Here is a 26,730-nt window from a genome sequence, read left to right on the forward strand (position 1 = left end):
TGTAAAGCTAAAAACAAACAAACAAAAATCAATAAACACTGTAGTCTTTACCAGGTAACAACATAATACAGCAAATCTGCAGTTCCTTACATGGCCACTTGGTAGCTGGTCCAAAATAGTTTCTGTCCTGATAGACTTCCATATAAAATACTTTACAGCTAGAATTATTTTTTAATTAAATTTGAGCAGCCAGACCCCAAAAAACCCCATATCCAAAACCACTGAGGAGAGATTGTTGAACTGTATATGCTTATCTAATTCAGCAGACATAGTTTGGTCTGATCTGTGTATAGGACATTGTTTCAAGTCTTGTGGCTTGTTCAGATGTAGTTTTGTGAACCTTTGAGCCAGTGTTGTGCCAAAAAGTGATCATGCCAAAAAGTGAGCCTTAAAGCTGTTTCGCCAGATGTCTGTAGTACAGATACTTGTAACTTCATGTCTACAAAACACTTTGTGAAAGGGAAATGCTTACAAGTGCTGCAGTCTGTCATGCTGGTAGGCTTTTGGTTGGAGGATTTCTGAGGCTGCTGTGTCTGATAAATGTCTGTATTTTGCTCCCTAGCCCAGTGAAGCTGAGAAACTGTGTTGAACAGTTAGAAATGGAGACTTGCTCGTTGGTCTTGCTCGGTAACCATGCTGAAGAAATCTTCAGTTTAAGGTTTGCCCAAATGCCAAAGGGCCACTGAACACATCCACACATTTGCTCTGAGCTCATGTGATGTGCACCAAACTCTCACACTGCCTGCAGCATCGCTGGAAGTGTCCCCCTCTGTCTTCTACAGTCTGATTTGAATGATGTCTGATATCAGCAAGTTCAGCAATTTCAGTTGATTTTTAACGTCCTCCCACCATACTAGTGGATCATCTCCTTCATCTATTTCGTTTCTAATCATTTCTATATAGTTATTTATTTTATGTCTAAATCACTCTCTGATATTTCCAGGTCAGTTCTGGTTTGTTTCAGTGTTCCTTTAACTAGCTGTCTCCTTGAGTAGTCGCACACGCCGGGGTTGAGGACTCTCCACATATCAGCTATATTATATTTTGCCATTATGTGAAATAATTCATATCTACTAGTGCCGTTTCTTATATTTCTATTTGCTGTAACATTACTGGTTAATATCGTATTAACATCTCCTATCATTATACTATAGTCAATACTGTATGTATGTATTAGGTACATGTTGTGCAAGTATAAGGTACTAAATATTTTAATCATTATTATTTAATACCGTGGACGTCGCTAGCCCTATTTTAGGGGGGCTTCAGCCTCCCTAAAATAATCCAAAGCCCCCCTATAATTTGGGCCAATATTTTGTTTATTATTATTATCTTGATTATTTCGGAGTTGACCATGTCGTATATGACATGAGAGCATATGTCTTACAAAGTCGCTCATATATCAGCAATGGTAATAGCTAGATGTTCTGTTTTTTTACTCGAAAAGAGGACACCTCCACACATGCTGGTGTCTCTTCTCCCCTGTAGTTTCCTGCTTGTTGCTCCGTCACACGCCCTCTGCTGGTGAGCTGCGTCATTACACACAACCGCTCATTTAATGAGGTGAATTTATAACTTTTGACTTTATGTGGAGGAGGGATTGATTTTGGAATGAGGAGGCTGCAACCTGCGATGGCACCACTAGATGTCAGCTTTTCACAGCATTGGTGGTTCAGTGGTAGAATTCTCGCCTGCCACGCGGGAGGCCCGGGTTCGATTCCCGGCCAATGCAATGACCCTTTTAACTGAGGAACATGTGAGGGGACATATATTCACCTTCACATCTATGCTGTTGTTCAGCATGTTGTTTTTATATGTGTTAACAGACCTATCTGACTTCTGTTAACATCACTGTGACATACACACAGAGGCACTACACTTCACAGACGAGCTTCAGTGGTACAGTGCACATCACATTTGAAACAAGAGCACTTACCATCACTGGTAGTGAAGGTGTCACAGGAAGAATTACTGTGATGTTTTACCTTTAGAGCCTTTTTATAGAACACATTCATTTGATTTAAATTAAGAATGTTTGTTCTGTAGTTGTATTTGATTTAAAAATACCTCTTTCTGAGCCTCATTAGTGCAGTAGGCAGCGAGTCAGTCTCATCATCTGAAGATTGTGACTTCAACCCTCACAAGGGGCACTTGTTTTAGAGCCAGAATACAGATTACAAAGAGCACACTGTATATTTACATGTCATCCAGGTCATATTCATAGAGACCACTGAAGCAAGGCGTCTGGACTTGTAGAGTTTTCTTGAAGACGTTTCTCTGCTCCTCCAAGCAGCTTCATCAGTTCTACCTGTTGGTGGGAAACATGCTTTATATGTGGAGGAGGACCTCAGTGGGTGGGTCTGTGTGAAACTCACAAACAATAGCACTAAATGTGTCCATACTTACCTGTGTTGGTCTGGCTGTCTGAGTCTGCTGTTATAATGACTGGCTAACGACTACAAAGATGATGTCTGAGGCCACCTCCTCTGTTAAGGACAGAGGTTTGCACATACTCACAGCAAGAACAAAGGGCTGTCGACCTGTCCCCTCCAGCAGTCTCATAGTCGTTAGCCAGTTGCTATCTGTTAGCTTTGCATTGTTGAGGACAAGACGGCAAGTGACTGAAGATGTGCATCCATATTAATGGAGGTCCACATGTCTGAAGTCAGACTCCCTCCCTCCACCCTCTGCAGTTGAGCCTCGGCCTCCTTCTCATATTTGTCATCCACCATCTTCTTTAGAGCCTTTCTAGAAGGCAGGCTGGATGTGGGGTCTGGCTTTCCCACAGACTGATCATCCACTACACTGAAAAAAAAGTCGTTGAATTTACATGATTGTAATGTGTACATCGGTCCCACACAATCATAATACGTAAAAACCAACACAATTTTCTTCTTTCTCTTAATTAATAATTTCTTGTTAAACTAACTTATTTCAATCATGTTAGGTTGTTTAAAAGAATCATGTTGATTCAATGTATTAAATGTTCAAAATCTAAACCCAATTTATTGTGTAATTCTAAAATGATTTCATCATGTCCAGGAAACCCAATTCTTAACTGTAACTCAAACTTGATTTTAAATGCAACCATTATTTAAAGGTATTAGGTACCTTTATAGTATTTTCATTACTTCATATGAATTTAAAAAGATTTGTTTCTTACAATCAAAATTGTATTCATAAACCAGTGGTTCCATATCAAGGTGTGCTGAATATTAACTTGCATTCACACAGACAAGTCTCACAAACAAATGCTGTATTCAGAACATACGCAATGGCCGTGAACTGATACATTACCCTGTATCAAAAACAGTGCATTGAAACACAATAATGCCCCTAACTGTTTCAACATGGATTTTAAAACAGGTTTTTTCGTGAAACTCATCTGATCAAATACAAAAACATGTCATAACATGCAATTAGCAGTGGTAAATGAAACATTAAAGGATGCAGTTCAAGGAGGATGTGAAGCAAATGGCATAGTTTTTATTTTTATTTTTTTTTTATTTTAGATACTGTATTAATCCCAGAGGGAAATTCGTTACGGCTGCTGCACAAGCAGTGTCATACAATGACTAGCAAGGCACGCCACAGGCTAGGGTGAAGTGTCTTGCCCAAGACAACCCTGCTATCCCACTGCGCCACTGTTGCCCCCATAGTGGATTTGTGGAAACATTGCTGACTGTTCTGGTCCTCTGACCCTTTCTATGAAAGAGTCTGTTTTTCAGAGCGAGTGCCTTATGAGAAAGTTCATCATTCAGTTCCATAATGATCTTCTGGAGTACCTCAAAAGTGTAGCAGAGGTTTCGAGGATAGCTGAGGTTGAGGGCATACATTAGGCCAAACAGCATGGAAACAGCCAATGCCGCATTGTCCAGATCCTGCAACACCTTGATGCCCTCCAGAACGATTCCAATGTCCTCTGCCTCTGGCATGTTCTTTCTGGACATAAATCCCCATAGTGGTGTCTTCAATGGCTTCTTTGATGGACTCTTCATCCATGCCCTGTGCCGAAAGACATAAAGTGACAGGATGGACAAGTGAGGTAAGGAAAAATAATAATTGTACCAAACAAATACAGTATGTTTCTCAGCAGTTCATAGTAAAAAGAAATTACACAAAAGCACATATTTCATTCCTTTCCTTAATAGTTGGGTACAAAATGAGGGACAGTAGAACTACTTTTTTATGTCCACATAAATTAATTAGATAAACAAAAGAAAATGGAGGATAAAGGGAAGCAAGCAATTATTCATATATACTACATGTATACACACCACAAGTCAAGGTCAAGTTTTGTGGATCTTCACCCATGTAGATACAGACTCCTTTAATACTGCACTCTCGTCCGGCATCTACATCGTCACACTAAACAAAAAAACAAAACAGCCTTCATTATCTAAATTCAGGCATTTTAGTACTACACAATTATAAGCACAATGTAAATCAATCATAAAATTGGTGCACAATTCTCAAATTTAAGTCTCGAGGCTGCTCACTTGTCACAAAGTTCCTGCCAAAAATATTCATAATCTAAGATATTCTAAACTTTCCATGACCTCTCCAAAAGTCCACACACCATTGTCAAAATTAGACAGACATACAAACTACAGTCTGAAATATGCATCACTTACCTCAGCCATTTTTGAAACTACTGTTTTGAGCCTTTGTCCGAGTTGACCGCCTCTTTTTTGAAAGACATTTGTCAGTTTGTCAGAATAGATGTCCAGCTGAGACATAAACTTGGACTGTAGTGGGATGGTGGTGATTCTTTTAAATTCAGCGTTGATCTGTGAAAAGTAATATACACAAAGGAATTAGGTTCAACTGGTCAGAGAGAAAAAACATCATGCTATACTAGACTAAAGAAAAATGTCACAATAAGGAATGTTAACAGCAACTCAGAAGGCAATATAACAGCACTTACCATTACAAGTCTCTATGTATGTGTCAATAGGAAATAGGACGAGGACCTATAAGAATACACAAACACCACTGAGTTTGCCACATGTCCATAATTGAAACACATCAAAATAAAAAGAGCAACATATAAAACATCACGTTTAACATAGTGTAATTAGGCCTGTCACTATAACAAATTATAATAATAATGTTGATATTATTATTATTATGAGTAGTGGTAGGCCTATTACAATAGCTTATCTGAGCATAGTCAATGGAGTTAAGTCAACCCAGCATGTCATGAGCAACAGAGCCAAACAACACGCACTCTCTACATGCTGCTGGGAGTGGGCTAATCTGTATGTGTGTGTGTGTCAGCATGTGTGTTTGTGTCAGCATGTGTGTTTGTGTCAGCATGTGTGTTTGTGTCAGCATGTGTGTTTGTTGGACTGGGCAAGAGGACTAATGGGTGGTGGTACCGCGAGTGCCTCCAGTGAGAAGGCAGAGAACTGCACTCGTACAACGCGGACTCTCTCTGAGAGCAGGTTCTATACATGAGCATGTTTAGACTCGTGGTGAATTGTGTCGAAGTGTTGAACCGGTGTTGAGCAGCTTCACAGCTCTCTGTGTTGCTGTAACGTCCAAGCCCTGCAGCGCTGTGACGCAGACAGCGAGCTGACCGTGGTCTGCTCAGAACATCCCGTAAACGGCACACAATGAGTTAAAAAATAAGAACTACCTGTTGATTTGACACATTTTAAGACAGAAGCCGCGGGACATATTAAATCTGACGGCCGGACATTAAGCACTTTATACGCTACTTAGTTTGAATGTGCTTGTTTACAACATTCATGTATGTTAGACATTAATGTATTAAAATACATACTACATACAGTGTGAAAGAGACTGACTATGTTGTCATTCGTCTGATGATTGTTGTTAAACTCTTCAGGAATCTGCAGAGCTCTTTGTTACTGATGCTACCACAAACATCCACAGTTTTAAGTTGGGAAATTCTCCTTCCACAACTTGGAATTTGAATCATCAAAGGTGTCATAAGACATTCTATACCTTATGAAATCAGTCAGTGAGGCTTAAAGAAAAGTTTTCACCGAGGAGTAGGTTTTTTTATTCAACCTCAAATATCCTATGGGATGGTACATTTCCAGTATGTGAGTATGTTAATTTGTATTGTTTGTCCATGCTGAATCTGCTACAGTCTGTGAATGAAAACAACCAGAGTTTGACAAGTCCGGAACTTGGTCCACTCAGCCAGAATGAAACGGTAAATGAAATGTAGGCCTTCATTACTTTGCGTGTGGCAAAGTACATTCTTTGTGGATGTATATCCATTACTAATTTCCTCCATGATGTATTTGTTACAGGAGATGGCCGAGGGCGACCAGGCTGAGATGGATGAAGGCAGGAACTTGACAAGTCCACTGCTTGGTCCACACAGCCAGAATGAAACGGTACATAAAATTTAGCACTTCATTCTTTGCGTGTGGCAATGCGTAAGTCCACCAACACGTAATGTAGGTATGTGTGTATGTAGTCACCTGAATGTGACATGGTTTATATGGACAGTGATTTGTAAGGACTTTAAAATGTAGTTTAGTATATGATCTGAATGTGTGAGTTTGTGTACAGTCACCTGAACGTAATATGGTTTATATGGACAGTGTTTTGTAAGCCCCCCCACGTATGTCTTAGTAAAAGCATGCAGGTTTAACCTCTAACATCTCAATTTGTACATTCTTTGTTGATGTATATCCATTACTAATTTCCTCCATGATGTATTTGTTACAGGAGATGGTCGAGGGCAACCAGGCTGAGATGGATGAAGGCAACCAGGCTGACATGGATGAAGGCAACCAGGCTGAGATGGATGAAGGCAGGAACTTGACAAGTCCACTGCTTGGTCCACACAGCCAGAATGAAACGGTACATAAAATTTAGCACTTCATTCTTTGCGTGTGGCAATGCGTAAGTCCACCAACACGTAATGTAGGTATGTGTGTATGTAGTCACCTGAATGTGAAATGTGTTTTGTAAGTACTCTCTCCTGAAAGTGAAAGTTGGCATAGGATCTGAATGTGTGTGTGAATTAAGCAGTAAACCACCAATCCTCAAGGTGCGGTTGATAGTGTCATCAGTTTGTTTTTAGAAGTTCTTGGACAAGCTGAATTTTATCTGGTTTAGTATAATGTGTCTAAAAAACTGTATGTCTAAAAAACTATAAAGGTTGTAAAGCAAGTATTTCTTTACACTACGTTTCTTCCTCAATTTTGGTATTAACAAAACCTAACATGAGAAAACGGATATCAATGCAGATGTAGTTTTTAACTGTTGGCTCTTTTTTACTGTTTTAGGGAACCACTGAAAATGGCACGAAACAGTTCATCGGTTCTAATGAAATGGATCCAGTTGTCTGCAATAAAAAGGTACAGTATATTGTATGCCATGTTAATATTAGGTTACGTTTATATGGTTTTCTAGCTATCAGTACGTGACTTTTCACATTATTAAATATTACCATACATTTTCACCAACAGTGTCAGAAGCATCAGCTTGTGTGCACAACAGTATCATCCTTGGACAAGTGCATCCAGTGTGTGGGACCTGTATCCTCCTTGAAGTGGCGTGGATATAAGTGCAAAGGTAAGCTGCAGTATTTAGTACAGTGGTGTAGTACAGGGCCGTAGGTGGACGTGCACTCCTTACATCTACCTAAAACATAGGTGCACCTGAAAGGGAAGGTGTCTAATACAACAGTCCAAAAATAAATCCTTCTAACGTTTGTGCATACAAACTGATGCAACTGGATGCCAATTGTCAGATATGTTGTTTGTTGTGTCGTGTTCTGTCATAGCCTACTGACACATGCAATAATCATTTTGTCAATTTAATTATATTAAATAAAGTCTAAATGTGGTGTTGTATGTAGTTCAACACCACCAAGAAATAAAGCCTCCACATTTAAAACTATTGAAACACTGAACCTTCAGGATGGAGGATTTATTGTGGCATTTTTATGGTACACTACATGTATTTTTATCTAGTTGCATGTAATAAACTGATCCTTTGGTGTATGCATTCTCATTTACAGTATCTCACAAAGGTGAGCCCACCCCTCATATTTTTGTTGTATCTGTTGTATCTTTTCATGGGATAATACTATAGAAACAAAACTTTGATACAACTTAAAGGAGTCATTGTACAGCTCGTATAACAGTATAGATTTACTAAAAATAACTCCACATACAGCCATTAAAATAATTTAATTAAATTAAAATTTAATTAAAAAATATAAACAGCTGGCAACAAAAGTGGGTACTATGCTAAAGGTTGTCCCGATTCTTGTCTTTTAATTCTTTTTATTCGCTCTATTAAAATTAAAACAACATTTCTATTGTTTCTGTGTAAATCATTGCTATGACACAAGACATTTTTAATTTACCCATAAAATTAAAACTTTTAAAATGTGTTACAGTTTTTTTGGGCGTCTGGCATAAAAAATGCCTTGAGCGAATTACAGATGACCTCCAGCACCATTCACAGGTGAGTCCCTATATAAGGTTTCTTGAATATCTAACATCTCTTGCTGTTTCCAATTATTTAATTTGTTTCTCATTCTTTCAGGAGCCACAGTCTTCTATATGTTCTGTGGACAATCTGGTGTCAGATGAGGACAATTCAGAAGTGGGTAACCTATCAGATTTTGATCACAGCCTGTCTGATGAGGAGTACATACCAGACTCGGAGTCACAAAATGATAATGATTCAGATACAAGCATACCCTCGATGTCTAGCGGTAGAGAGGTTACAGAAAAAACTGTTATGGCTGAAGGAACATCTCATGGATCAGATGCAGACATCCAAGTTTGGCCTAGCCAATCCAAGGCTCCACCACCTCTTAAAGACCATGTGATTCCCAGTGCTGCTAAAAAATCACATTTAGGTACATCCACCAAAAAGGCATCAAAGAAAAAGCCAAAGGATGAAGCACAGCTTCTCAATCACAACTCAAGTCAATTGACTATGACCATAAAAAATTACTGTTACATTTGTGGTAAGCCACAAAGCAAAATTTCTCGCCACCTGAGAACACATAAAACGCACGCTGAAGTTGTATGTTTGTATGTTTTTTCCCTACCTGAGCACTCACAAGAGCGGAAAACACTATTAGAGAAAATGAGAAATAAGGGAAATTTTAGCCATAACGTTGCAGTTTTACAAGATGGACCATTGAAAGTTAAGAGAAAACCTAAAACTACTACTAAGATACTGAAAAGGAACCTGGAAGAACCAGAGTGCTGGGTTTGGCTGCTGCTCTACAGACTGCATCCAGTCACCGGATTCCAGGTGGTGTGTGGAAGCTCCTGACAGCCATGAAACAGGATGAGGTTGCTTCGGTTGTGCGAAATGACCTGTGTATTGTTCAGTTTGCCCAGTCCCTCTACAACAGACATGGGCAAGATGCTACAAAGAGTGAATACATGAGACAGAAGCTCAGGGAAGTTGGTCGCTTGTTGGTGTGTCTGCGCTCGGAATTCTCAATACAAAACCTGGAGGAGGCTGTGAGAATGGAGAAAGGACATCTTTCCAGAATGCAGGGAAAATCATTGGATGAGATTGAACTTGAGGGTATGAATATCTTGAGTGATTATTTAGTCTGAACACAGTGCATGTGTACACTGTCTTCATTTGACCTTTATTCACACCATGTCCCAGAGGAAATTGTGTTTAGTGATGATGAATGAGAATGAGTCCGATGATAGTGGAACGGAATTCACAACGGCAACGGAGTGTGAAACTCGTGAACCTGTTGATGCTGCTTCAGAGTCTACAGTCACAGAGCCGCTCCATGACACGGGAGGTTTTGGTAAGTTGCCTTACACTATACTTGTGTTTCTGATGATGAAATGTATTTTACCATGACAAAAACTTTTTTCCATATGTTCAGCAGAAGCTGTGTCAACAGTGACATCCACGGTAAATGAGACTGTCTCTGTATCTGAAGGTAAGGCAAGTTTAGTTGCAGAGCAATGTTACATAAGGCGTAAACAAATTCATGGAGACGATGGAAAACACATTTCAAAAAGTTGATATAAAGACACAAATCAAATTCAAAAGAATAAAATAGATAACTATATAGTGTTGTGTATTTTAGAAGTTTAGATCATTACATTTACATTACATGTATGCATTTAGCAGATGCCTTTGTCTAAAGCAACTTAAAAGAAGAGGATTAACATTCAAATGAAAACAAACACAATCAAAAACCTTACTAAGAGTGCAACACTGGTGCTTTGAATTTGATGTAAGCAGTGTAGCTCATTGAACAGAAGTGTGATGCTCTTTTTGGCTGGTTGAAAATCAGACGTGCAGCTGCATACTGGAGCAGAAGCACCGGCTGGAACACCTATTAGGAGGGCATTGCAGTAGGTAAGAGAGGCGAGGTCTGGATCAGGAGCTGGGTTGCATGTTGAGTTAGGTGCGGCAAGACTGGGCTACAGAGGCCCCAAGTAGACATGCACGTCTTAACGTAGTATTGTCTTCACACAAGGAGGGCTGACACGTCAGTGTTACCCCTACTATTATGATGCAATAGTAGCTGCACTATTGATTGCACCTAGCAGTGCTAGTAGTTAGCACCTTCTGATGGGTTCCGGGTATGTTTGAAATCAGGTGGTTTAACCCAGAAGCAGATTTTCCTCCTGGGAGTTTCAGCTGGAGTCTGTGGTGGATGTGACAGAGGAGAACAACACGCCTCACCCCCTTCATGCCACGCTGCATGAACAGCACTGGGACTACCCAAGAGCAGCACAGAACGCCACAGGAGGTCTTTCCTGAAAGTGGCCATCAGACTGATTTTTAGTGACACTTCTACTACTTATACTCTTCTACTTTAATTGTAACTTGATACCTCTGGCAAAATAATTTTAATATTTAATTTTAAACATTGCACTCTACTACATAAAGAGTATTTTCATTATTTTTCAGCTGCAGCTTATGTGAAACTTCGTCTCAGTGGTGAAATTATGATGAATTGGTAAAAAAATGATTTAATCCTAGGAATAAGTAAACAGGAATCTGTGGCAATAGGTAAATGTATTAACACACTTGTTTGTGTCTGTGTCTTCTGTTTTTCTACAAGATGCTTGTCCAGATAATGAAGTAAGAAGAGCACCAAAGAAACCATGGTCCAAGGCTGAGGTCAACGCAGTAATGCGACATTTTAAAGATCACATATCTAAAGGACAACTGGCAACCAAAACTGAATGCACTCACTGCAAGATGGCTGAAGGGTCTGTTTTAGCACAGAGAACAGTGCAAAATATCAGGGACTTTGTTAGAAACCGAGGAGTAACTGCAAAAAGACAGTCACAGAAGGAAATGTAATGTATGTAAATCCACAGATTTGCACATAGAAACTAAGTTTCTAAAAGCAATCAGTTACTAATATGGGAGAGTAACTACATTGTAGTAACAGATTTAATATAAAGTTATTAGAGTTAAAGTTTGTTTTGTATGCATGTGTGACATGCTTTTTTTACATTTGATTAATGTAAATGCACTTATAATCAAATTGAATTTAAATTCTGTGCAAAGAAGAGTACACGGTTGTGTTAGTTAAGTTATCTTTATATTGAAACCTCCCATATTTATTTTGTAGAATGTTCCTGTTAAAATATTAGCAAGAAGGAAAATGTAAGTGCATTCATTTTTATGCACCTCTTTCTGTTTATATGTTTATTATTTTTAGTTGTGTATTTGTGCAATAGCACGTAGAATAACAATAAGTTTGGTTGCTAGGCAACCAAACTAATTAAAGAACCTGTCCATTTAATCCTGTGTTGTCAGGTGTGTATTTATGTTAATCCATGTTAATTTAAAAGTGACGTCATAGTCCAGATAATGCATTTTCTTGTTCTCATAAACCACAGATTTATCAAAAAGTGAAATGTCTGCTCAAACCACAGTTGGAGCAGGGTCATGTGTATAGAGTTCTGTTGCGTGTATCTGAACTCTGAAGTGACCCAAATTTTTTTCAAGTTTTTTAGAGTAACCTAAGCCAACTCCCATAGCTCTAGGACCATGGGAAAGGGTAGCCCATCTAAACCACCTTCAGGCCTGTTTCGAGAAATTGTCCATCTAAACCATAAAAACCCTTGTGTGTGTGTGTGTGTGTGTGTGTGTGTGTGTGTGTGTGTCAGTGTGTGTGTGTGTGGTCAGCCTTCATCCTTCCTGTCAGCAGAGCAAAGCTGTATCAGTGTCTCATCCAGGTCTCAGCTCCTCAGGCTTTCTTCAGAAGAGCTGTCACTGTTGGAGTATCTGTTGCACAAGTGCTGCACATATCTGATCTAAGTTCTTTCTGAATCCTCACATTTAAAGTTACAGAGAACTTTTACAAACTCCCTTCTTGTTGGCTGCTACAAGCCGACAGCCTGGCAAAGCAGTGAGCCCCCTGCTGGTGATCAGCTGCATGTACCAGAAGCAGAGGAGGATCCGACTGTCTGACCTCTGATTCTTCTGTCAGCATCAGACACATCACAGTTTGATCAGTTTTCAGATCACACACAGCAGCATCAGTAACACTGAGCAGACATTACACACTCCATCAAACACACACACACACTGCTCACTTATAACAGGGATAATAAGTTAAGTTCTTTACAATAAATTTTATTATCACTTCACACATGGCACAGTATATATGGCAGAGAGTTAAAGGTGGAATATGTAGTCAGAGTTAATACCAAATATTGACACTAGGTGGCAGCACTTCAGCCTCCATCCACTGCTGCACTACCAGCACCACTCTCAGTGCTTTTTGTTTCCATTGACTGTACAACATGATTCAATCCATGTTATTTATATGACAAACTATGTGTAGTGTTTCTATGTGTGTAGCTGGCATGTTGCTCAGCTTCCATTGGACACATATACTAGATGGAAGCTGCAGCAGGATTGGCTGATGACTGATCACAGGTGTGAACAATCAGCCGGTGACGAGTGGAGCAGGAGCAGCTGCCCATGCTGCAGAGACACAAACAGCAGCAGCACTCTGTGACCCATGTCCACTCTGTGTGTCCTCCAGACAGTCTTAAGATTAAGATTAAGAAACCTTTATTAGTCCCACAATGGGGAAATTGCATTTTTGCAACAGCAGGTACAGACAGCAAAGGATAAGTTAAGAAAAGATATATATGATAAAATAAACTACCAATAAAATATAGAATAGAATCATCAACAGTTTACATATGAACAGTTGTTGCACAGGTGAGTGGAGGGAGAAGTGGTCTGTAAGAAAACTGTACATAGTGCATCAGAAACTAAATAAATAATGTGTTGTACACTGTGGTGTGTGAATATTGCTCCTATCAGAAGTGGTTATTATACAGTCTGACAGCAGCAGAGGTTGTGTGTAATGACGCGGCTCACCAGCAGAGGGCGTGTGACGGAGCAACAAGCAGAAACTACAGAGGAGAAGAGACACAACAAAGATCAGAACAGACACACTCAGCTCTTCTCTCTGAGACCATGATGATACCGTCACATATCATCACTGCACATGTTTTTGGCTGCACGTCTGGAAATGAGAGGAGACAGAACATTATCATACATGTTGCATAAGTAAAGTCACATGACATGCACCACTGTAAATAAAGGAAACCACATATTTTTAAGACACTTAGAGCACAGAGCCCAAGAAATAATATAATCTAAAGCTCACAAGACACAAGACGAACAGAACAAATACTTTATTTATCCCAAACTGGGAAATGTTTTCTATTGCAGCAGCAATGTACAGGGTCAGTATCATCCTATCTGGTAGTAAAAGTCTTTCTCCCCGTCGGGGTATCGAACCCCGGTTTTCCGCGTGACAGGCGGAGATACTATCCACTATACTAACGAGGAATGCTGACAACCACCATCTGTCATAGCAGCAGCCACCTGGTGCGGTCATGTGTCAGCTGGGGTGTGACGGAGTGGCTACGTCAGTAACTGTGGGCAGACTGCAGGTGTGTGTGCACCCAGACACACACAGGTCCCAGCTGAGAGCAGCCGGACCTTCCTGTCCTCCTGTCCATCGCTGTCCAAGGTGAACCGACACCACCAGACCACAGGGCCATTCTTTATTTAGCAGGAAAGAAGAAGATGCTCTGCAGCATTCAGGTGTGTTAACACAGTGCAGAGAGAGGAAGACATGAACAATGGTGTCAGAGCAGCAGCTGTTGCTGCATCAACCTGGAAATCAAACTGTTTATATATATGCACAAACTGTACGTTCATAAGTCACCTGACATGCACACTGTAAATAAAAAGGAAACCACATATTTTTAAGACTCTTAGAACACAGACAGAAGTATGAATTATATATGGTTACAATCAAAAATAACTGAATGCAAATAAATGATTTTGTGGAATTTAAATCAAAACCTAAAAACACCAGAATCAGCAAATCACATGTTTGCATTACAGTGGTCCCTCCTATAACCAGTTCACCTCTCACCTTGTTTTTCTCTTACAGCTCATTGAGTTCTGGTCCGGATAGTCCGTAGACCAGTGTCAGTCCATCTCCAGAATGCAGAATGCTGCTGAAAACAGGTTTGATCTTTGGTTTCATTCTGTAATACTGGACTTATTTCCTACGAAGGTTTGAACTCTGACAGTGTTTAAACAGAGAGAACGGAGTTTAAAGTGTGCAGTGAGGGGTTCACAGCCTTAAAGCATCTAGAATAATCAAACATGGAGCTGACTACTTCCAGAGCTCCGCTGTCATGGCTCTGCAGGAGGCCAGCACCTGGTCGGCCTGTTCGAGGACACCAACCTGTGCGCCATCCACGCCAAGAGGCTCACCATCACGCCCAAAGACATCCAGCTGGCCCGCTGCATCCACGGAGAGAGAGCTTGAAGTGTCCGCGGCTCCTCAAACCACAGCGGCTCTTTAAGAGCCACCTCAGTGTCCTCTAAAGAGCGGCTCCTCATCCTCTGCCTCTGCTGCTCATCACTCTGTCTGATGCACAGAATAATCAGTCTCTTCTGAAATAAATATCATCTTTTATCTTTTGTAAGATGCAGTGTAATAATACACATGTTGAACTCTTCAAGATGAATAATGGTCCGTCTCAGGGACATTTATTTATTGGTTGGTTCAAGGATGTAATATCAAACTGACACCGAGGAATATTTAACAGGAAACTATAATAAATGTTTTACAATAAATACATAATATCATTTATAAATAGCTTTAATAAGTATAGGTTTATTATGTGTAAAAGCATGATGATGTTTCTATAGTTTTATATGTTTAGTAAATATAGGTTTATCACTGCTTTAGTCTATAAGTAAACACATGAACTAACACTAACAAAACAAACCCCAGTGAACCAGGTGGAGCTGTGCAGTGTGCAGCAGCATGATCACAGAGGTCCTGTTTGAACGGGCAGTGAGGATGAGCTCTCTGAGTGGGGGCTCTGGGCTCTTGACGCGGGTTCTTCTCCACATCGTATCCTCCGGCAGCCAGAGCCTTCTGGAGGGCGGCTGCAGACACGCCGCTCCGCTCCTTGGAAGCGGCCACAGCTTTCACGATGAGCTCGCTGACGCTGGGGCCGGACTTGTTCGGCTTGGAGACCTTCTTCTTCTGCGCTTCGGCCGGAGCGGCGGCTGGAGCTGGAGCTTCTTCTGCCATGTTCAGTTCGTAGCTGCAACACAAGCACAGTCAGAGTGTAGTTATGATCAGCTGAGAGCGGGAGGCGGTCCTTGAACACACCATGAGAACCGCGGAGACTCAATCCAAGGCAGCTCCTCTGCAGGCTGAATGTTCCGCTCGTGTTTTCTGTGTGGATGAAAGAGTCCAGATGAGTGTGGGAGCAGCGCTGCAGGCCGACAGTGAAGGAGCTGCTAGCGGACTGTGTCTCTTCATGTTCAGCTCATGTGGAGCTCTGATGATCTCTGCACTTTGCTGCTGGAGAGAGTCCGCGCGCTGCGCAGCGGCTTCTCCCTCTTCTTCCTCTCAGAGATGAAGTCAGACTATCAGAGCTCCATCAGAAGCTGTTTTCCAGCTGAGCCGCATGTTGCTTCAGAGACTCAGAGGACAACCCGACATCTGCTGACGTCACTTTGTCCCAGAGTCCGGCTGTTGCAGCAGCATCAGACCCTGATGATGGTGCAGACAGACTTCTATCAGAGCTGCTCGCTGCTTCTCTCGCTGAGCAGGTTGAATAAAGTCCATCACTGTTCTGTTTGTGTCACAGCTGTTATCATGTAAACAGACACAGACAGAGCAACAACAGGGAGGCTGCTGTAAAAATCAGCTTCATGTTTCCATTGTGAGGGCGCCCCCTGCTGGAGACACACTGCATCAGAAACATCACTGACTGCAGCTTTATGCTCTTCATAAAGAAGGTGTTCCACAGCAGGTTATTGATCACATCCAGGTTTGATTGGTTAAAACAGACATGGCTGATGTAGCAAATATCTGACTGACTGACTGTTTATTAATGAGGTCAAATGTGTTCAGCAGTGAACTTCAGCAGAGAGAAAGACATGGATGTATATTGTATGTATGTGATGTGTCTCTGTGTTCACTCAGCTGCTGAAAGGCTCCGTGTGCTTTGTTGTGTCACGTGTCCTGGTTTAAAGGCGTGGCTTCTGTGGACTTACTTTCGTTTTTGAGCTCCTGTCAGACAGACTGCAGCAGAACCAGCAGCTCCACACACGAAGGTGGAAACTTCTGGAAGTCAGGACTGATTCAGCAGGTGAGTCTGTCGATATCTGATCAATCATCAGTGTGATCACCTCATTGATCTTTGCTGCCTGTAACTGATGGATCTTTATTGTAGTAAGTCCCTGAAACACGGAACAAACAACAAGCGTCTGTTGATCGTTCTCTCTGTAAAGTTCAGCAGCTTCATTTGCTCTGAAACTCAGATCGACTCGTTCAATACAGCATCTTTGATCAAAGCTAAAGTTGTTGGTTCATGTCAGCAAACTGGACAGAAAGCTGCACGCTGCAGGAGACAGAAAGGACAGAGCAGCCGGACTGATGGGGGCCAGAGTCTGAGGATGAAGCCAACTGCTGCCTCACGTCGCTCTGCTTCCCTCTGGTGGTCATATGTTGAAATTGCAATAATTCATCACTGATACAGGGTCTGGTATAGCAACACAAACATGTTTAAATGTGACTAAATATCCTGTAGGTGTGAATTTGAGTGTGAATGGTTGTTTGTCATATTATTAGTGCTCTGTGCTCCCCCACACATCATAAGCTGTGATTTATTTGCATGCTTTAAAGAACAATTTAGTAGTTTCAGAGTTTGTGGAGCCTGAGAGTTTGATGTTATATTTGATCTTATCTGTCTTGTTAGTGTTTATTTCCCATTGAAGCTGCGTGAAACCCACTGTTTGCTGATATCAGACATCATTCAAATCAGACTGTAGAAGACAGAGGGGGACACTTCCAGCGATGCTGCAGGCAGAGTGAGAGTTTGGTGCACATCACATGAGCTCAGAGCAAATGTGTGGATGTGTTCAGTGGCCCTTTGGCATTTGGGCAAACCTTAAACTGAAGATTTCTTCAGCATGGTTACCGAGCAAGACCAACGAGCAAGTCTCCATTTCTAACTGTTCAACACAGTTTCTCAGCTTCACTGGGCTAGGGAGCAAAATACAGACATTTATCAGACACAGCAGCCTCAGAAATCCTCCAACCAAAAGCCTACCAGCATGACAGACTGCAGCACTTGTAAGCATTTCCCTTTCACAAAGTATTTTGTAGACATGAAGTTACAAGTATCTGTACTACAGACATCTGGCGAAACAGCTTTAAGGCTCACTTTTTGGCATGATCACTTTTTGGCACAACACCGGCTCAAAGGTTCACAAAACTACATCTGAACAAGCCACAAGACTTGAAACAATGTCCTATACACAGATCAGACCAAACTATGTCTGCTAAGAACCAATCAGATATACAAGCATGATTTTATTTTGATCTGCAGAAACCACATGACTTTGAATTAGATAAGCATATACAGTTCAACAATCTCTCCTCAGTGGTTTTGGATATGGGGTTTTTTGGGGACTGGCTGCTCAAATTTAATTAAAAAATAATTCTAGCTGTAAAGTATTTTATATGGAAGTCTATCAGGACAGAAACTATTTTGGACCAGCTACCAAGTGGCCATGTAAGGAACTGCAGATTGGCTCCTTGACACATCTCTCTGTATTATGTTGTTACCTGGTAAAGACTACAGTGTTTATTGATTTTTTGTTTGTTTGTTTTTAGCTTTACATAGATACTTTCTACCACTGACAGTTTAACATGACCATGGGACTGAATTTTGGTCATTTGAGGGACGGCAGTTCTTGATTAGCCTGAGAACCATTTGCATGAATAATTATCTATAGACATGAATTTTTTTTATTTCTGCTGTTGACATTTGAACAGAAACACCTGTGGGATTTAATTTTGGTGCCACCCCCAAGTGGCCACAGGATCAACTGCAGTTTTAGGCACTGTCACAGCGTGTGCAGGAAAATGGATCCTAGTGTATGTGTTTCCTTATAAGATACTTATAACAGCGTGTTTTGTGATTTAATCAGTATACATGCTTTCCTATACATTATTGATGGCAGATACATATTGATATGCTACAGTTTTGCCTAGCAGACGTCACTCCCATTCAAATTTTAAAACTCTAACTATGGGCCGTCAACTAGTCCTGCACAGGGCCCAGACACACTTTCTGAGAGATCTTAGTCATGGTAGCTCCTGCAAGATCCACCCACAGAGGTCCTGAACACATAAAACTCAGATTCCAACCAGAGCAGTAGCAGAACTGAAGAAGCCACTCGGGGGAGTGGGAAACATCTTCAAAAACAGTCCTGGAGTCCAGCTGCCTCCATTTAAACTCTTGGAAATGACTCTGACCTGATGAATGAGAGCATCCACAGATATACTTCTGTGATTGATAGATATGCACTCAGAAACCTGACAGTGCCAGAAAAGCTATTTTGTGATAACTGCACGGACACTTATATTAATGATATCTAGAATAAACACCAAGCGTTCAAATGGAGCGACGTATCACACATGCCACAAAGATTCAATGTAGAGTTTGTTATTTTTTTTTTTTATTTTAGATACTGTATTAATCCCAGAGGGAAATTCTTTACGGCAGTGTCATACAATGACTAGCAAGGCGCGCCACAGGCTAGGGTGAAGTGTCTTGCCCAAGAACACACAACACCACCAACCTTCCGGTTACCAGACAACCCTGCTATCCCACTGCGCCACTGTTGTCCACTTATTTGAGGTGCTTGCAGTCTTTCCTCAGCTCATTTTGTGCTCTCTGTAATTATTTTGTTCTTTTTAATACAGTGTGATAGTATCACTCAGCTGCCTCTGCACACAATAGGTTCAAATAATACAAGAGGGGGTACATTTTAATGGGGACCTGACACAGTAAGATAAACAGTCAATAATGGAGTATATACTTTTTCAATGAATAAATTAAATTCATACAAATTAAAAATCTATTTTGTAATCATATATTCATAGCTCATTTAGATTCAATTCAGAATTCTGACTTTAAATTCTGACAATTTAGACAATTTCTTTCCCCAAAATCCTTAATCTAAACTCAGATTTCTGATTTTTGAGATTTATCCTGCTCCTGCAAAGTCTGAGGGAGAAATCCAATAAATATGCTGTTTAAAGTTCAACAAATGAGGCACATAAATAGGACTCCTGCTCTACTGAATCACCTCCATCTCTACCACTTCTTCAGCCTGTCTCCTCTGACTGGATGCAGAAAAGAGGAGATAACTGATTTGTGGATTCCTGGCTTTGAAGAAAGGATTGATACACGAGGGAATTATGATGATAAGAGGCAGCACCATGGAGGTGGTCACGCTGCAGAGGGCTTCTCTCTTCAGCGTCATGGTAAAGATGATATGAAATATGATTGATGACAGCTGGAGCAACAACAGTGAGAGGTAGAGTCCTATGGTGCATCTGGCTCGGTGGTTGCTGGACTTTGTGTTCACTCTGAGTGCAGCCCGATACACACACACACAGCAGTAGCAGATGGCCAGCATGCAAAGACACATTATTACAGACAGGGGTCCAAACAGCAGCAGGTCCTCCTTTGTGGCGAGTGGGAGGCGGCCTCACACACGAGACCACTGGTTGGCTGCTGGGAGTCAAACTTCATCTGGCTGAGCACCAAGCCAGACCATAAGCGCTCATGGTCCCGCTCAGCAGCCAAGTCACACTGATGCTCATGTAGATGTTGTGAGTGTTGACCAATCTGAGGTAGTGAATGTGTAACGGGTACCGTAGCAACGGCACCGGGCTGCCAGATAAACTCCTGAAATTCAGGAAAGAAATGATGAGGCAGGGCGACAGCGTGTCAGTTCACAGTGCGTTCTCTGCAGTCATTTATTTGGACATTTCCTTCAGAAAATACTTATAACAATAACTCTTATTGTTCAGACTCATTATGTCCAATGTATGTGCAATATTGAATGTCCGTTCAACATGAATCAATCATAAATCAACATCAATAAATTACAGTCCATCCCAAAATAACATACATTTCCAAAAATGTCTTTTCTTACTCTTTATACTCAAAATGTATGGACTATTGTAATATTATGCTATTCAAAATGTTTTTACAACTTCTATTAACAGTCTTTAATATAAACTGTCCTTCGATGAGCATAACTCATTCACTGTCATCACCATACTGCAAAGACCCATCAAACCAAGGTTAACAACTCTTTACTTAACTCTGTCTTACTCATATTCAATCCTAAACATTGTATTCACAACTCATTTGGCGAAACAACTCATAACCAAGTGGGAGCAAACTTATACGGAGCTCACTTGCACACACTGCGCGGAGGGATATGTGTGTGCCAAGCTAACAAAGTATCTCAGGCTCAGCCTGCTCGTCACGGAGCACAGCAACTAATTAAACCCATGTTTCTACAGAGCTATTTGGCCAACATAACTCACTCAACTCTTAAACACATTTTCACATCGTGTTATCCTTATTCTGTGTCATTTTACACATCACTAACCTGAAATTCAGGAAAGAAATGATGAGGCATCGCGACAGCGCGTCAGTTCACAGTGCGCTCTCTGCAGTAATGAGGAAAATCCACCTGTAGCACAGAGAAACCCAGCACTCGACGCTGCCCCCTGCTGTTCTGGAGTGGTTATTACAGACCCATTTTTTTTAAAGGAAAAGCCTTACAAAACACACACTTTACGTTTCTCAAGTATATACCTATTCCAAAAACAAACAATACATTACAAACGTGTTATTCCCAAAACACAAATGTGACACTTTTGTGGCCGTCACAAATGCCATGGCAGATAAAATCACAGTCATTTACTTTTTGTAGGACCATGTAAGGGCCAGTGTAACAAGCCTGCAGAACTGACCCTGGATACATGCTTGTACATAAAGTCTGCACTATATGCTTGAAAGGGAGTGGAAGGAAGTAGAACTGATCTGACTCCACCCGTCTCCATCAGTCATAGAACATAACCTGTAGCTGCTTCCTGTCATACTGTAAGCACATACATAACAACAGCACAGGATGAATCTATGCATAGAAACATAGAATCACACAATATACTATAATCATCCATAATTTAATATAACTGATTATTAGTATTAACCCTTTGACTCCACATACAGACACACAGACTCTTCCTGGTGCTTCTCACCATCAGTACTTTAAAGTTGCCATAACCTCTCAGACTGTTAGACTTCTCTCTCAGAGTGAAGAGTTTCTGGATGGTACCAGGTAAGAAGTTATTATATGCTTTAAACAGGATCTGTGCTGTGCAGAATGTAGCAAGAAGGACCTAATACTGACCCCTGGTGGTCACCACAAGCAATGCTAAGACACCTAGAAGCAAACTGCCATCTGCACATATTGCACTCTATCAGTTAAACCACTTTGACCCAGTTCCAGGCAGATTTCTTTATTGTGCAGCTCATTTGAGATTTCTTCTGCTGCATCAGTTGTTGCCATTGAGGTTGATCTTTTCAGTCTAGATCCATGTTGGCTTTCATTTAATAACTGATGTTCTTCAATAAATGTTTCTAAGCGATCATTAAACAGTGTTTCAAGGACTTTAGAGAAGTGAGGCAGCAGTGAGGCTGGTCTGTAGTGTGTGAAGTTCTGTTTGTTTCCATTTTTGAACAGTGCTGTAACTTTAGCAATGTTCATGTTCTTTGGAACACAGCTGCTTTGAAGTGACAGGTTCCAGATGTGTGTTAAGGCTGTTGTCATGTTATTAATCAGCTTTTTACTGATATATACACATCAATAGCAGGACAGTCAGATATGATTGTAATATCTGTTCATGTTGTTGATGTTATCTGAATTCAAAGGGCACTTGTCCATGCTAGAATTAGAAAGACGGGAAAAAACATTGATCTTTTCTTATGCTATATTTCTTCTTCCTCTCACGTCCTGTCTGAGACAGATGCAGCTGCTACCAGGAGGAGGCTGACACTCTGTGGGGAAAGCATCAATATGATGTAGGTCTCATCAAAGCTTGTGAATCTGTCATCCTCCTAAGTCTGATCTGTTATGTGCGGTGTAGTTCTTAATAGGACCCAGGCGCAGACAAAATAATGTTCAACAAAAGGGGAGCTTTATTTAAAGCCAACACAAAAACCCAGTCCAGAGGAGCAGGAGAACTAAAGCAAGGCCACTGAACACAGTGCCGGTCAAAAACGCAAAAAGTACAAAAAACACAAAATAACAAAACCAAACCTGAGGAGGGCAGAAAAGCATGGAGGAAGAAGGAGGACGATGAGACGGTGAAAGGCAGGTGATCACAAGGGAGTACACACGGGGGTGCACACGGGGAATCACAAGGGAAGAACTGACAAAGACAAAGGGAAGGCACAGGGCTTAAAAAGAGGAGAGACGACACAGGTGAACACAATTAGGGAGGAGCTGATAATCAGGGAGGAGGCTAGAGGAGGAGAGAGGGAAGGACTGAGGAGCAGAGAACAGGAGGGAGGAGGAACAGAAGGAGAGAGGGAAGGACTGAGGAGGAGCAGAGAAAGAGGAGGGAGGAAGAGAAGGAGAGAGGGAAGGACTGAGGAGGAGCAGAGAAAGAGGAGGGAGGAAGAGAAGGAGAGAGGGAAGGACTGAGGAGAAGCAGAGAAAGAGGACAAACACTGAAAACTAAATAACAAAATAAACAATATAATAAAAGACAAGGAGCCAAGACCCTGGCTCATGACAGTACCCCCCCCTCAAGGGACGGCTCCCAGACGTCCCTGAAGGAAAAATACAACAAGAGTCCAAAACTGAGCCGGGAGGGTGGGGGGAGGTCTGGAGGAGGGACCAAAACAAAATTACAAGGCCAGAGTTCAACACAAGGTGACCCAATGGGCAAAAGTCGGGAAGAAGACAAAGTTCATAAATGGCCAGGGGGCCAAAACAGAGTCAAACTGGCCAGGGGGCCAAAACAGTCAGGGGTTTGGGACCTTCTGGGTCCTGGCAGCTGCCCAACAGAGGCAAGGAAAAGGGCAAAAGGGCCAGTGGGGGCAGAGTCGCGGGCCCTCCAGGGTCCGGTCGGAAGCCCAGCATGGACAGGGGTGAGGACCCTCCGGGGTCCGGGTGGCAGCACAGCAGGGACATGGCTGGGGGCTCTCTGGGGTCCGGGCAGAAGACCACCAGCGATGGAGACGCGGACCCTCCAGGGTCCGGGCGGAAGACCACCAGCGATGGAGACGCGGACCCTCCAGGGTCCGGGCGGAAGACCACCAGCGATGAAGGCGAGACGGACCCACCTGGGTCCAGGCTGAAGGCCAGCGAGGACGAGACGACAAACCCTCCTGGGTCCGGGATGAAGACCAGCGAGGACGAGATGACGGACCCTCCTGGGTCCGGGCTGAAGACCAGCGAGGAAGGCGAGACGGACCCTCCTGGGTCCGGGCAAAAGACCAGCGAGGACGAGACGACAAACCCTCCTGGGTCCGGGCTGAAGACCAGCGAGGACGAGACGACAAACCCTCCTGGGTCCGGGCTGAAGACCAGCGGAGACGATGAGGCTGACCCACCAGGGTCAGGGCAGAAGGTCGGCGGAGACGATGAGGCTGACCCGCCAGGTTCAGGGCAGACAGTCAGCAGAGATGAGGAGGCTGACCCACCAGACGAGGAGGCTGACCCACGAGGGTCAGGGCAGAAGGTTGGCAGAGACGAGGCTGCGGACCCTCCAGGGTCCGGGCAGAAGGTCAGCGGAGACGGTGAGGCTGACCCACTAGGGTCAGGGCAGAACACCAGCGAAGACGAGGCAGCGGACCCTCCAGGGTCCGGGCAGAACACCAGCGAAGTCGAGGCGGCGGACCCTCCAGGGTCCGGGCAGAACACCAGCGAAGACGAGGCCGCGGACCCTCCAGGGTCCGGGCAGAACACCAGCGCCGAAGACGAGGCAGCGGACCCTCCAGGGTCCGGGCAGGAAGCCAGAGCCGAAGACGAAGCAGAAGACCCTCCAGGGTCCCGACAGGAAGCCAGAGCCGAAGACGAGGCAGAAGACCCTCCAGGGTCCCGACAGGAAGCCAGAGCCGAAGACGAAGCAGAAGACCCTCCAGGGTCCCGACAGGAAGCCAGAGCCGAAGACGAAGCAGAAGACCCTCCAGGGTCCCGACAGGAAGCCAGAGCCGAAGACGAAGCAGAAGACCCTCCAGGGTCCCGACAGGAAGCCAGAGACGAAGACGAAGCAGGGGGCCCTCCAGGGTCCCGACAGGAAACCAGAGACGAAGACGAAGCAGAAGACCCTCCAGGGTCCGGACAGGAAGCCAGAACCGAAGACGAGGCAGGGGACCCTCTGGGGTCCGGACAGGAAGCCAAGGCAGGGGACCCTCCGGGGTCCGGACAGGAAGCCAAGGCAGGGGGCCCTCCGGGGTCCCGACAGGAAACCAGAGACGGGGACCCTCCAGGGTCCCGACAGGAAACCAGAGCAGGGGACCCTCCAGGGTCCCGACAGGAAACTAGAGCAGGGGACCCTCCAGGGTCAGGGCTGGAAGCCAGAGTTGGGGGTTCCCCAGTGACTGGACCAGTCGCTGGGGCTGAGAGTCCTTCTGGGTCAGGACGTGGACCCAGATCTGATGACCCTCCAGGGTCAAGGCTGGATGCACCCCCAGCATCCAGACAGGTGACCTCCAGTGTCTCTGCCACCCCTGTCTTGGCAGGAAGTCCTCTGCGGGGGGCACTGGAGGTCTCTGTGGCAGGTGGCGTCGTCTGGAGCCCGCCCTCTGGCCGAGACGGGAGGAGCGACGCCGTCTGGAGCCCGCCCTCTGGCCGAGACGGGGGGAGCGACGCCGTCTGGAATCCGCCCTCTGACGGAGCGGGGAGGAGCCCTGACGGAGCGGAAAGGAGCGACGTCATCTGGAGTCCGCCCTCTGACGGAGCGGGAAGACCTGCCCCCCTGGGTTGAACGGAGCCATCGGCCTCTGCAGGAACACCCAGGGAGAGATGAGCTGGGGGCGACATTGTCGACCTGCCAGATGAAGCAGGAACAGGCGAGGAAGGAGTAGCTGAAGAGGTGGCAGGGGCTGGGCGAACGGCCCAGGCAGGGAGTGCTGGAGCCACCGGAGGGGGGAACTCCTCCATCTTCCGGAACACCGGGCGGTAGGTTGAGAGCATCCATGGCTCAGTGACCAGGACCTCCTCCATCTTAGCCCGTAGCTCCTCCATCTCCCCATGGAGGGCCCCTAGGCGCAACAGCAGGGACATTCGGTGAGCACACCACTGCCGAATCTCCCTACCATCTGAGGGGGGAGATGGCATGTGGTCCACCCAGTTCACAGCGTCCTGGAGTCTTTCCATGTGCTCATTTAAGGCCTCCCAATTGAACAAGAGCTCCACAGAGTCATCAAACAAGAGCTCCACAGAGTCATCAAACAAGTCTGCTGGGTCCATAACTGGTCAGTTCTTCTGTTATGTGCGGTGTAGTTCTTAATAGGACCCAGGCGCAGACAAAATAATGTTCAACAAAAGGGGAGCTTTATTTAAAGCCAACACAAAAACCCAGTCCAGAGGAGCAGGAGAACTAAAGCAAGGCCACTGAACACAGTGCCGGTCAAAAACGCAAAAAGTACAAAAAACACAAAATAACAAAACCAAACCTGAGGAGGGCAGAAAAGCATGGAGGAAGAAGGAGGACGATGAGACGGTGAAAGGCAGGTGATCACAAGGGAGTACACACGGGGGTGCACACGGGGAATCACAAGGGAAGAACTGACAAAGACAAAGGGAAGGCACAGGGCTTAAAAAGAGGAGAGACGACACAGGTGAACACAATTAGGGAGGAGCTGATAATCAGGGAGGAGGCTAGAGGAGGAGAGAGGGAAGGACTGAGGAGCAGAGAACAGGAGGGAGGAGGAACAGAAGGAGAGAGGGAAGGACTGAGGAGGAGCAGAGAAAGAGGAGGGAGGAAGAGAAGGAGAGAGGGAAGGACTGAGGAGGAGCAGAGAAAGAGGAGGGAGGAAGAGAAGGAGAGAGGGAAGGACTGAGGAGAAGCAGAGAAAGAGGACAAACACTGAAAACTAAATAACAAAATAAACAATATAATAAAAGACAAGGAGCCAAGACCCTGGCTCATGACATGATCATAGACCTTGCCAACAGCAGTATCCATTGAAACAGGACCCCTCTGCTCTTATTTATGCTAACATGACATGACAAAGTCACACATTTCGAGCCCTTCAGCTAGCATTACAGGCTACTCCCACCCTTGGACTGCCTGACCTGACTAGACTATTCAGACTGTAG

At 43.6% G+C, this 26,730-nt stretch overlaps 1 non-coding gene across 1 annotated transcript; it reads left to right on the plus strand.

The window, feature by feature from the left end:
• The first annotated feature begins 1,661 nt into the window (after positions 1 to 1,661).
• On the plus strand, positions 1,662 to 1,732 carry trnag-gcc (transfer RNA glycine (anticodon GCC)). Its single transcript has one exon. It is a non-coding gene; the product is annotated as a tRNA-Gly (tRNA).
• Positions 1,733 to 26,730: the final 24,998 nt, after the last annotated feature.

The sequence above is a fragment of the Parambassis ranga genome, unplaced genomic scaffold, assembly GCF_900634625.1.
Source record: "Parambassis ranga unplaced genomic scaffold, fParRan2.1 scaffold_21_arrow_ctg1, whole genome shotgun sequence".
NCBI classification, from domain to species: Eukaryota; Metazoa; Chordata; class Actinopteri; family Ambassidae; genus Parambassis; species Parambassis ranga.